This window comes from Mobula hypostoma, chromosome 7 (assembly GCF_963921235.1).
Source record: "Mobula hypostoma chromosome 7, sMobHyp1.1, whole genome shotgun sequence".
Lineage (NCBI taxonomy): Eukaryota > Metazoa > Chordata > Chondrichthyes > Myliobatiformes > Myliobatidae > Mobula > Mobula hypostoma.
Genome location: NC_086103.1, coordinates 146,870,203 through 146,882,722, shown reverse-complemented (window position 1 = coordinate 146,882,722; position 12,520 = coordinate 146,870,203). Strand labels below are relative to the sequence as shown.

The following is a 12,520-nucleotide window of genomic DNA, read 5'->3' as shown; positions in this document are numbered from 1 at the left end:
ACTTGTAAGCTGACACTTAGGCATTGTCCCTCAAGATATTCCTTGGTCACTTTTCTCAATAGAAATCTTAACTCATTTCAATTTTGTGCAAAAAAATTCCATCTCTAACCTACATTTCACTACTAAGCATAGCTTTAAATATTTGCACAGTTTTGTTTGATTTTTTTTTGAATTAGTGCTGTCGTATTCCTGCTTTATCACAGAATCAAACTTATAATTTCAAGTATTTCATAAGTGACTAATAAGAATAATATAGCTCAGCATTCCATTCCCATCCCATACTTCTCATTCATTTGCAGCTTTAGGCACAATTTGCAGTGTCTTTCCACTATTTGTCATTCTCAATTGAATTGTCTTCACTTACCTGGTTCTGTTCATATCTTCCACCTCTCAAGGTCATTACTTTTGGCGTTCCCCAATGAATGATCAGTATGTCGTCCTTTTCCTCATTTACTTGGAGACCTTCGCAACTTCATGCAAAAATACTGCTAGTTTTCATATGTACCAGCAAAAGGTATTTGATAAGGTGCCACCCATGAGGCTGTTTAACAAGTACAGGAAAGATACTGGCGTGGATAAAGGAATGGTTGACAGGCAGGAGGCAGCGAGTGGGAATAAAGTGGGACCTTTCTGGTTGGCTGCCTGTGACTAATGGTGTTCCTCAGGAGTCAGTATTTGGACCACTACTTTTCACATTGTTTGTCAATGATTTAGATAATGGAATTGATGGCTTTGTGGCAAAGTTAGCGGATGATACAAAGATGAGTGGAGGGGTAGGTAGTAGCGAGGAAGAAATACGATTGCAGCAAGGCTTAGATAAATTGGAAGAATGGGCAAAAAGTGACAGATGGAATACAGTGTTGGGATATGTATGATGCATTTTGGTAAAAGGAACAGTAGCGCAGCCTATGATCTAAATGGAGAGAAAGTTCAAACATCAGGGGTGCAAAGGGACTTGGGAGGCCTTGTGCAAGACTCCTAGAAGGTTAATTTACAGGTTGGGGAATAGAATATAAAAGCAAGGAGATAATGCTGAGGCTTTATAAGACACTAGTCAGGCTGCACTGGGAGTATTGTCAACAGTTTTGGGCCCCATAAATGTATTGATATATTGTTATTGGAGAGAGTCCAGTGGAGGTTCACGAGAATGATTCTGAGAATGAAGGAGTTAACATATGAGGAGCATTTGGCAGCTTTGGACCTGTTCTCTCTGGAATTTGGAGAATGTGTGGGGATCTCATTGAAACCTGCTGAATGTTGAAAGGGTTAGTTGGGGTGGATGTGAAGAGGATGTTTCCTTTAGTGGGGACATCCAGAACTGGAGGGCACAGCCTCAAAATTGAGGGGTAACCTTTTAGAAGAAAGGTAAGGAGGAATCTTTTTTAGACAGAGAGTAGTGAATCTATAGAATGCTCTGCCACAGACTGTGGTGGAGTCAAGTCCATGGGTATAGTTAAAGCAGAAGTTGATAGTTTCCTGATTGGTCAGGGAACTAATTGAATTGAATTGACTTTATTACTTAAGTCCTTCATATATATGAGTAAAAATCTTTATATTACGTTTCTGTCTCAATGTGCAATTATAGTAATTTATAATAAATATTATGTATAACAGTATAACATGGAAATACAGTTGTGTCAGCATGAATTAATCAGTCTGATGGCCTGGTGGAAGAAGCTGTCCCAGATCCTGTTGTTCCTGGCTTTAATGCTGCAGTATCATTTCCCAGATGGAAGTAGCTGGAACATCTTGTGGTTTGCAGTGACTGGTCCTCAATGATCCTTCAGGCCCTTTTTTGCACTTGTCTTTGTAAATGTCCCGAATAGTGGGAAGTTCACATCTACAGATGAGCTGGGCTGTCCGCACCACTCTTTGCAGAGTCCTGTGATTGAGGGAAGTATAGTTCCCATACCAGACAGTGATGCAGCCAGTCAGGATGCTCTCAATTGTGCCCCTATAGAAAGTTCTTAGGATTTGGGGGCCCATACCAAATTTCTTCAACCGTCTGAGGTGAAAGAGATGCTGTTGTGCCTTTTTCACCGCACAGCTGGTATGTACAGACCATGTGAGATCCTCGGTGATGCTTATGCCAAGGAGCTTAAAGCTATTCACCCTCTCAACCCCAGATCCTTTGATGTCAATAGGGGTGAGCCTGTCTCCATTCCTCCTGTAGTCCACAACCAGCTCCTTTGTTCTTGCGACATTGAGGGAGAGGTTGTGTTCTTGACACCACTGTGTCAGGTTGATGACTTCTTCTCTGTAGGCTGCCTCATTATTTGTGATTAGGCCAATCAGTGTAGTGCTATTTGCAAATTTAATTAGATTGGAGCTGTGGGTGGTGACACAGTCATGGGTATATAAAGAATAAAGGAGGGGACTTGAAGGGCAACTGTGTTGAGGGTCAGAGGGGCAGAGGTGAAGGAGCCCACTCTTACCACCTGCCGGCCATCTGACAGGAAGTCCAGGATCCAGCTACACAGGGTGAAGGCCGAGGTCTCTGAGCTTCTTGTCGAGCCTGGAGGGAATTATGGTGTTTAATGCTGAACTGTAGAAAAAAGAACAGCATTCTCACATAAGCATCCCTCTTCTCCAAATCAAAGAATATGGCGAGAAGGCTGGTCTATGGGTTGAGTGGGATCCAGGACCAGCCATGATGGAATGGTGGAACAGACTTGATGGGCTGATTGGCCTAATTCTGCTCCAATGTCTTACGGTCTAAAACCAACCAACAATCCATCACAATCTTTCTCAATCCTTTTGTTGTTTAGAGATTGCTATTTTAGTATTCTATCAAGGATGAATAAATATTGCTTCCAGCTGAGTTTTGAAAAGACTTGAAGCCATTGCTCCCAAGCTGCTGACTCCATCCCTTCTAATAGCTGCTGGAAAAGCATCAGACTATTCACAGTCTTGTTTGTTTAATCCTGAGATGGGTATTAGTCATGTATGTAGGCCAATACTAAGGTTTTCTAATTTCTATAATGTTCTAATTTACCGCTGTTCTAAATTGCTGATATAGCACTTATTTATGTCTTTCTCTTCTATTATGATGAACTGCATATGATCGTTGTTAAAGTTGAGATCATCTAAGGCTCTGCTGCCAGAAGCCTAACATGAATTGAATCTTGGTTTTGCATTAATCCCATTGTTTTCCAGTTAAACAACACATTTGTTTTCAGATCCCTCAATAGCTTTTCCTCTTCCTATGTAACTTTTACAAACCTATAATCTTCAAAATTCTAAGTAAATTTATTATAGTACATATTTGTCACCATAGACAACACTAAGATTCATTTTCTTGCAGGCATAATCAATAAATCCATAATGGAATAATAATCATAGTAGAATCAATGAAAGAACGCACCGACGTGGGAGTTCAACCAGTGTAAGGAAGACAACAAACTGTGCAAATACAAAAATAAGTAAATATTAAATTTAAAGAACATGAGATGAAGAGTCCTTGAAAGTGAGTCCATAGGTTGTGGGAACATTTCAATGATAGGGCAAGTGAAGTTATCCCCCTTTGGTTCAAGAGCAGATGATTGAGAGGCGATAACTGTTCCTGAACCTGGTGTTGAGAGTCCTGAGATTCTTGTACCACTTTTCTGATGGCAGCAGTGGCCTGGGTTGTGAGGGTCCCTAATGATGGAACCTTCTCATTACCTCTGGTTTCTCCCAAGAAACTCTCTATTGGTAGTTACTGATATTTCTCATAATGACTTTTACAACTTCATCCAAGTCGTAATTTAGTTTTCACATGGCCATTGGAATGTGAAGCAGAATGTCACCATGGCCTTTCTGTTCTATTCTATTGCTTAGACATTGCTATATACAAATTCAATGCTGCTCCACTTTTGGCCTCATGATCATGCTTGATCTTAATCTCTGAATCATTGGTGCCAGTGTTTTAAGCTGTTAAAATTGCTCACGACTCTAACTCTCTATTGACCGTCCAGCCACTCCTTAAACCATATTCTAGATATTTAAGTTAATATTTCCTTTAACCTGACAATAAGGCTCTTAGAAAAACTTTTGAGATTAGAGGCACAAATGCAGACCATTGTTGCCATGCCATTTGTATTTAAGAATACAAAGAAAAAACATTTACTCTTTATTTGCAAAATTCTGCTGTATCTTCCACTTTGTCTGCAGCATTTTATCTCCAGCAGCAATCTCCCACTTCACCTCTTTTATGCCCCACCTAAGTGAAGCAAGAATAAAGTAATACTCTGTGACGAGGATGGGAGAGAGAAGACATAATGCAGCTGGATTGAGAGGATAGGAGACGGCAGTGGTAGTAGAAAGGTTGGGGAGAAGGAATACATTGAAATTGGGAGGGGAAATGCAAGGGAGTGATGATCAAGAAACTAATGTACCATAAGTAGTAGTGAATCTGCTCTGAACCAAGATTCAAAAGTTCCTATGACTAACATGTTACAACTACTCCGACAGTCTCTGCTTTTATGTGATTGTACATGCACCAACTTTGTTTTATAATGCTGAGATAGGGGAGTGAATACTTTGTTAAATGCAAAGAACATTCACATTTCACTCATTTTCAATTTGCATCTGATATATAAATAAGGACAATAGACTACTATCTATTGATTGTCACCAATTACGGCATGGTAGTGTAACTTTAGTGTAACGCTTTACAGCACTAGAGACCTGGGTTCATTCTTGGCTGTTGTCTGTGAGGAGTGTATATGTTCTCCCCGTTACTGTGGGTTTCCTTGGGAGCTGTGGTTTCCTCCCACATTCCAAAGATATGCGGGTTAGTAGGTTAAATATTCACATGGGTGTAATTAGATGGCGCAGGCTCACTGGGTCAGAAGGGTCTGTTACAGTGCAGTATCTCTAAATAATTAAAAATACCACAGTGATCTAGGTGAGCTATAATCTGCTCATCACAGCAGAATCTCACAGGCAAGACACATACTCAGTTGCAAAGGTTTCCTATTTGATAAATGCTGGAAAGCATAGTAGAATCATAGTGCGTGGTTCTAACCTGCACTCGTGACCAGGGCAGACTGTACACAGAATTCATCTTACCTGCTGATTATCATGATCTCCACTTCCAGCTATGACAAATTGTACCATTAATTGTTTTAGTACATCATCCCAAAGGGACTTATTGTTGTGCAGTTTATGATGGCTTGTGCTGATCAAATCCAGTGTACAACTCTTAAAGAGCATGGGCACTTGAATGGAGTAGATGGTGGAAAGTATTCCAAGGTCTTTACAGATTACTAAAAGAATGGTGAAAAACTGGTGAGAGTTATGCCAGCCTGGATTTCAGTGTGGCACTTGAGGCCTTGGTTGACAAGTTAGGAAGTAGCTTTTCTATTGGGGACCCAAGAACCTTCAGTCAAATGTTGAAAAAGAAGTGAAGGAGACATCTGTGGAAGTAGATGTAAGGTGTGCTGTAAACCTGGATGCAAAATATGATAACTTCTTAGTAAATACTTCCTCAAGTCCAATGTGCTACTCATTGCAATACAGCTCTTAGCACTCCGGTGAATCACCTTGCCACCAATCACCTGCTGATAATCTCTATGGGTCAGGGACAAACACTTTCACATTACTGCTGTTCCACTGATATTCCCAGTTTCCACAAAGTGCCTGCTTTCAAGTTTCGTCCACTTATGGGACAAGTTGATAAAACTTGGGCCAGTGACATCTAATTAATGGGGCTAAAACGGCTTGACCTGCTTTTAAGTGAGAGTATGTGGGTCAAAATTGGAACAGTTATGACTGCATCAGAGGCCAAGGAAGGATATGAAGTCTTCACAAATAATCTTACTCAATGCTTCTGGTGTACTGCTCCCACTGATCTAACAGCCATCTTTTTTAGCCATTATACCTTTTAACATTTGTGAGGCCCTCCACATGTTGCACTGTTGCCACTACTAGAGACCTTACACACACTCAGCTATTCAACTTTAATAGGTAGTTCATCCAGATCTGTTGTTAATGAATGTTTTTCATATTTGCTGACTAGTGAGGTACACTTCTGTGGCTTAGAATAGGCTTTATCACATTCAAAAAAACTTGGTGTATACCTGTCATAACTGGAATGTAACTGTGCTAGTCAAGAGACAGGTTGTTGAAGACAATGATATACTTGTACCTATTCCTTTAATTCTGCTTTGTCTTCATCACTTGGCTTCTTCTGGCAGCACAGTAGTGTAGTGGTTAACATAACGTTTTACAGTACCGGTGACCTGGGTTCAATTCCTGCTGCTGCCTGTAAGGAGTTTGTATGTTTGCCCCTTGATCACATGGGTTTCCTCCTGATGCTCTGGTTTCCTCCCACAGTCCAAAGACGTAATGGTTAGTACATAGTAGTTAGTTTAACTACCAGTTAGTAGGTTAATTGGTCATTGTAAATTATCCCATGATTAGGCTAGAGTAAACATAAGAACATAAGAAATAGGAGCAGGAGTAGGCCGTCCGGTCCATCGAACCTGCCCCGCCATTCAGTAAGATCATGGCTGATCTGTCCATAAACTCAGCTCCAACTACCTGCCTTTTCCCCATAACCTTTAATTTCCCTACTATGTAAAAATCTATCTAACTGGATCTTAAATATATTTAGTGAAGAAGCCTCATCTGCTTCCCTGGACAGAGAATTCCACAGATTCACCACTCTCTGGGAAAAATAGTTTCTCCTCATCTCCGTCCTAAATCTTCTCCCCTGAATCTTGAGGCAATGCCCCCTAGTTCTAATCTCACTTATCAATGGAAACAACTTTCCTACTATCTTATCTACCCCTTTCAAAATTTTGTATGTTTCTATAAGATCCCCTCTCATTCTTCTGAATTCCAGAGAGTATAGTCCCAGGCCACTCAATCTCTCCTCGTAGGTTAACTCCTTCATCCCTAGAATTAACCTGGTGAACCTCCTCTGCACTGCCTCCAAAGTCAGTATATCCTTCCTCAAGTATGGAGACCAGAACTGCATACAGTACCCCAGGTGCGGCCCCACCAGTACCCTGTATAGTTGCAACATGACCTCCCTGCTCTTGAATTCAGTCCCTCTAGCAATGAAGGCCAACATTCCGTTTGCCTTCTTAATAACCTGTTGTACCTGCAGGCCAACTTTATGCGATTCATGCACAAGCTGTCCCAAGTCCAGCTGCACAACAGCATGCTGCAATCTTTCACCATTTAAACAATAATCTGCTCTTCTGTTATTCTTTCCAAAGTGGATGATCTCGCATTTACCAGCATTGTATTCCATCTGCCAGACCTTGGCCCACTCACTTAACCTATCTATATCCCTCTGCAGACTCTCCACATCCTCTGTACAATTTGCTTTTCCACTCAGTTTAGTGTCTTCAGCAAATTTTGCTTCGCTACACTCTGTTCCCTCTTCCAAATCATCAATGTAAATAGTAAGCAGCTGCGGGCCCAGCACCGACCCCTGCGGCACCCCACTCACCGCTAACTGCCAACCTGAGAAACACCCATTTATACCAACACTCTGCCTTCTATTGGTTAACCAATCCACTTCCTCCAACTCCATGTATCCATATCTTATTTATAAGTCTCTTGTGCAGCACCTTATCGAACGCCTTCGGGAAATCCAAGTATATGCCATCCACCTGTTCCCCTCTATCCACTGCACTCATTATGTCCTCAAAGAACTCCAGTAAGTTTGTCAAACAGGACCTGCCCTTTCTGAATCCATGCTGCGTCTGTCTAATGGAACCACTCCTTTCTAAATGTTTCACTATTTCTTCCCTAATGACAGCTTCAAGCATTTTCCCGACTACAGATGTTAAGCTAACTGGCCTATAGTTGCCTGTCGTTTGCCTGCATCCTTTTTTAAAAAAGTGGTGTGACATTTGCTGTCTTCCAATCCGCTGGGACCTGTCCAGAGTCTAGATAATTTTGGTAAATGATTACCACTGCGTAAAATCTGGGGGGGTCGGAAGGGCCTATTCCATGCTGTATCTCAATAAATAAATAAAATTAATTTGTAAACAGTAATGGTATAGGAGATGTCTCTCATTCCATTCACCCCTTCACACCGCCGTGCTTACTCTCAGCATAACGCTTTTTCTGTTTTCAGGCATCTAGTGAGTACAGTCTGGTTATTAAGTAATGAAGACGAAGTCATACTGTGATTTAATATGTAGCTCATAAGTTCCAGCTCAAATATTGTTATTTTCTGCACATGAAGTTGGGTTAGAGGTAGGAAAACCATACAGTGAATCACTGGCAATAAGTGCTGTGAAAAACGTAGCTGAGGGGATGAGATACAAGGAACTCTACTGTGGAGAACTTGGATGAGGACTTCATTTGGACAGCTGGAAAGTGGATATAACAATTTTGCATACTTTAAAAACTGGTCATCAGCAAACTTTCCAGAAAACTGGTTTGCTTTGTTGAATATGACTCACTACCCAACACCAATTTATTCCAATCCTACGTGAATTTTATTTGTCTGGTCCTCTCACATTCCCAGTTCCACCCCACCACCTCCAGATTATATTTGACTCCTACACACTAAGGGCAGTTAACAGTGCCTAATTAACCTACCAAACCATGCATCTCTTTGGGATGTGGGACGAAATCAGAGCACCTAATCTCAGGAATAACATGCAGAGCTGTACTAGCTTTGCTGCACAAAAACATGGTAGTGTAGTCCCTCAGTTATTGGCTAATAGTCAAAAGTAAGGGCTATTGATCTGATCGTGATCTCTAGACTCAAGGTCAAATGCCATTGTATCCAGGGAATTAAACTACAAATAATGGAGGGGAAAAAAACTGCAATCAAAAGGATGACCCTGAAACTGCTTAAAATCTATTGGGTTCATGAATGGCGTTCAGGAAGCCAAATCTTCTACTACCAACTCCCAACTAATCTAGGCAAGTTGTTTCAAATAAAATCAAATTCAGATTTAATTGTCATTCAACCATACACGAGTACAACAGAATGAAACAGCGTTCCTCTGGGGCCAAAGTGCAAAACATACACATTAGCGAGCCAAAAGCATAGTTATGGGAAAAAATATATATATAGCTCAGGTCTCAGAATATGATAAAGTAATGTGGTTGACTCTTTTCTGTCCTCTGAATTGACTTAATAGAGTCAGCTGTAATTAGGGATTGTGGGGGCGGGGGGGAGGGCGGGTAGAAAATCAGTGGCAGCACCAGAGATTTTTTCTTGCTGGTGCTACGGAGGGGCAAAATGATTTAGTGATGGTGCTGAGGGATGCACTGTATGGTAATATGTATTCACAAGGCCAGACGCGAGGCGTTAAAAAGTCAGTTTCAAGCACTATGTGCCTACTATAAATGCCTCTGTTGATTCACAAGCAACAGCAATTGATAGATCTAATATAGAAGTGAACTGTTACAGTGTCAACGGCATTCAAGACAACCTGGGCTACATGGAGCATAAACAAAAAGAACAAACAGAGCATCCGAGCAACAGTGGACAATGTGAATCACGCACCAATCCCGCAATCAGTGTCAAATGCGTGCTTTTCAACTGAAAAACACAAAACGAACCCACTGCTGTTCGCGTTACATAGACAGCAATGCCAAAAGATACACCGCTATTAAAGTCAAATAAGGCAAACAACAGATGCAAGGCTTTACCAGGAGTTGGACAAATCGTACTCTGACCATGCAATACCTCAATTAATTCGGCTACTGAATTTAAAACAAAAATCAACAGAATCACCGCTTGGAAGTCTAAGCAAAACCAGTAGGCTTAATAGCAGTAAATGTAATATTTTAGGATTTGCAGGAAACATAAGGACTATGGGGTATCCACCACAAAATAATAATAACAATAATCAGCATTAGTCTTGGCCCAAATTTTTAAAAAATCAACTGCACTGGCCATTAATGTTTTCAGAGAAGCACAATCCGTTTGTTGTTGTGATTGGTGGCGAAAGAATCAATGATTTTCTGGAAGTCAAGTGCCTTGGTCCTCAGGCTGTTTATGGCCAACAGAGCCAAGTTGCTGTTCCGAGCATCACCGCTGCTATTCCTTAAGTAGTTTTTGACGTGTCTGAGGCAAGAGAAACTCCGTTCGCATGAGGACCGATACTGACCTATACAGGTGTTCTTATCAATAACACACTGGGCGAATGTCTGTTCAATGCTCTTAAGAAGCGACTCTACGTCCAACCCTTCGGCTGGAGTGAAGTGCAAGAATTCTTCAAGCACTGTTTCATTATTCAAATACGGCACCACCACTGATATTTGCTCCTTTTTACTCAAGTCTTTACTTTCATCCACCATGATGGCAAAATATCCAGCCTCCTTGATTTCTGCACTTATTTGACGTCTGACCATATCTGCTATAATACCCATAATTTCATTTTGGATATCGTGGTGGGTGTTTTTTGCATTTCCAGGATTGTCCCCTTTTTTTTTTAGCTACAGTCTTATCAAACTTCCCAATTACACTGAGCAACTCAACAAAGTTTCCCCTATTGCCAGATCCATCAACCTCCCGGTGTCCTCGCTGGGCAGTGCCTTGGCACGCAGTATAGCGAAGAGACTCAACCACTGCTCTCATGTACTCACAATTTTCTTGGACTATCTTTGCATGTCCTTTATCAAGCATATTTCCCAATCTTGAACCATTTTGTTTTCTCAATCTGAATTCGGCCCATGCCTCCGTCGCAAACTTATGAGCTGCACTTACATAAACAACAGGAATTCTGCAGATGCTGGAAATTCAAGCAACACACATAAAAGTTGCTGGTGAACGCAGCAGGCCAGGTAGCATCTCTAGGAAGAGGTACAGTCGATGTTTCAGGCCGAGACCCTTCGTCAGGACTAACTGAAGGAAGAGTGAGTAAGGGATTTGAAAGCTTTCCGCCAGTTGCGATAACTGGTGACAGTGAAAGTAGACTCAGAATGGAACCCATGTCCTCCACACAGGAAATGCCTGCATGCGAAGCAGAATGTAGCATCTTTTGTGATTGAATATTCCAGCAAGGAGTACAGGTCAAACCAGCCACGAATAAAACTCCTTTGCTGATTGCCAAACTGCTGCAAAGGGTACTTTTTCAATGCTGGCCAGCAGTGTCCCTCCTCAGGCTGCTGGCTAACATTGCTAACAGTATTCCCACTCGCACTAAGAGCAGCTTCATCCACGTTCTCTTCCGAATCCCACTCCATTTCTTGTTCCTCTACTTCGCCTTCACACTCCGGTGAACTGCTGTCGTTCTCATCCCCACTTACTTCTTTCTGTATGTCACTTTCAATTAAGACATGCTCAGGCTGAGACACCACTGATTCCTCTGGATGAAGTCGTTTTCTGACTAAAAATCGATCCGTTTTCCACGCCGGCCAAAATAATGCACGTGTGAGGTCGACGCTGGCTTGTGTGCGAGTGTGGCATCCGTTAGTCTCGCGAGACCATGGATCTGCGCCTGGATGTATACTATCAATCTCTCGTGTGAATGAGAGTGAGAGACATCACCACCTTAAGTGATCTTAGATCAGCTTAACTGATCTGAGGACAGCAACGACAAGACATTGACAACGAACGAATAAGCAGCAGTGTAGGGTGGATCTGACAGAGTTTATAACTTTATTGCTGCGTGGGTGCTATGGTAATTGGGGGCGCTGTTTCACTAGATCAACTGGAGAAACAAGCTCTATTCAAAACTATACAGAGAAAGCAAAGCAGCTGCAGTTAATTTCTTGGTGGTGCTATGGTGGGGCTATTGCAATTTCTGCTATAGCCCCAGCTAGCACCACGTTAGCACAACCCCTGGAGAAAATCTTACCTTAGAGATATCTGCATTTCTTGAATCAATAAAATCAATCTGTAGTTTCTGAATCACATAGGTTGGCCATAAGTGTTGTGGCATTCTTGCTCTCCAGTATATTGCTATTTAGGCATTGTCTTTGTAGAGAATGTATTTACTTCATTCTTTCAGGGTATTAGTATTCATGGTCCTACCAGTGCCCTTGACTGTTTGTTAGTCAGCAAAGGCAAAAGGTGCTTGCTGCTTCATGGTCGGTTTTCAAGGCCTCTGTACCCTTCTCCATTATAAGTCATTGACCAATTCGCAATCACACGAGAATGCATTGTGTCAGTCAGGAGGAAAGCCAAAGCACAGGAAAAACTGGCACCTAAAGAATACATGAGGGTGATTAGTTGATGTTGAATGCTTAAATTTGCTTTTGAATTTTGGTTTAAATGGCTTCAGTAATTTATCTTAACTTTAACACTGTTTTTGTTAATGATCTCTATCCTTTAATCCAATCTCTGTTTACCACCATTAATTGTTTTTATTCCTCAGGGGTTGTGGAGGATACTAGTAAAACCAAAATTTTATGCTCCTCCCTAATTGCCCTCAAAGGTGGTGCTGAGCCTTATTACTGAACCCTTGTAGTAATTGTTCCAGGATTTTGATTTAGTGAAGATGAAGGAATGGTACTATAGGATATATTCAAAATCAGGATGTGCATGACTTGGGGAATTACAAATAATATATGCCTGCTGTTGACATTTACTACATGGAAGGGTTGATTTTGA

At 41.4% G+C, this 12,520-nt stretch overlaps 1 protein-coding gene and 1 long non-coding RNA gene across 3 annotated transcripts in view; one reads left to right on the top strand and one right to left on the bottom strand.

Annotated features, from left to right (window-relative positions):
• The window catches only part of LOC134349627 (uncharacterized), a 93,127-nt gene that overhangs the window by 41,352 nt on the left and 39,255 nt on the right, over positions 1-12,520 (bottom strand). The gene's annotated exons all lie outside the window — the stretch shown is intronic.
• Positions 1-12,520, top strand: part of usp12a (ubiquitin specific peptidase 12a) — a 71,244-nt gene that overhangs the window by 45,119 nt on the left and 13,605 nt on the right. The gene's annotated exons all lie outside the window — the stretch shown is intronic.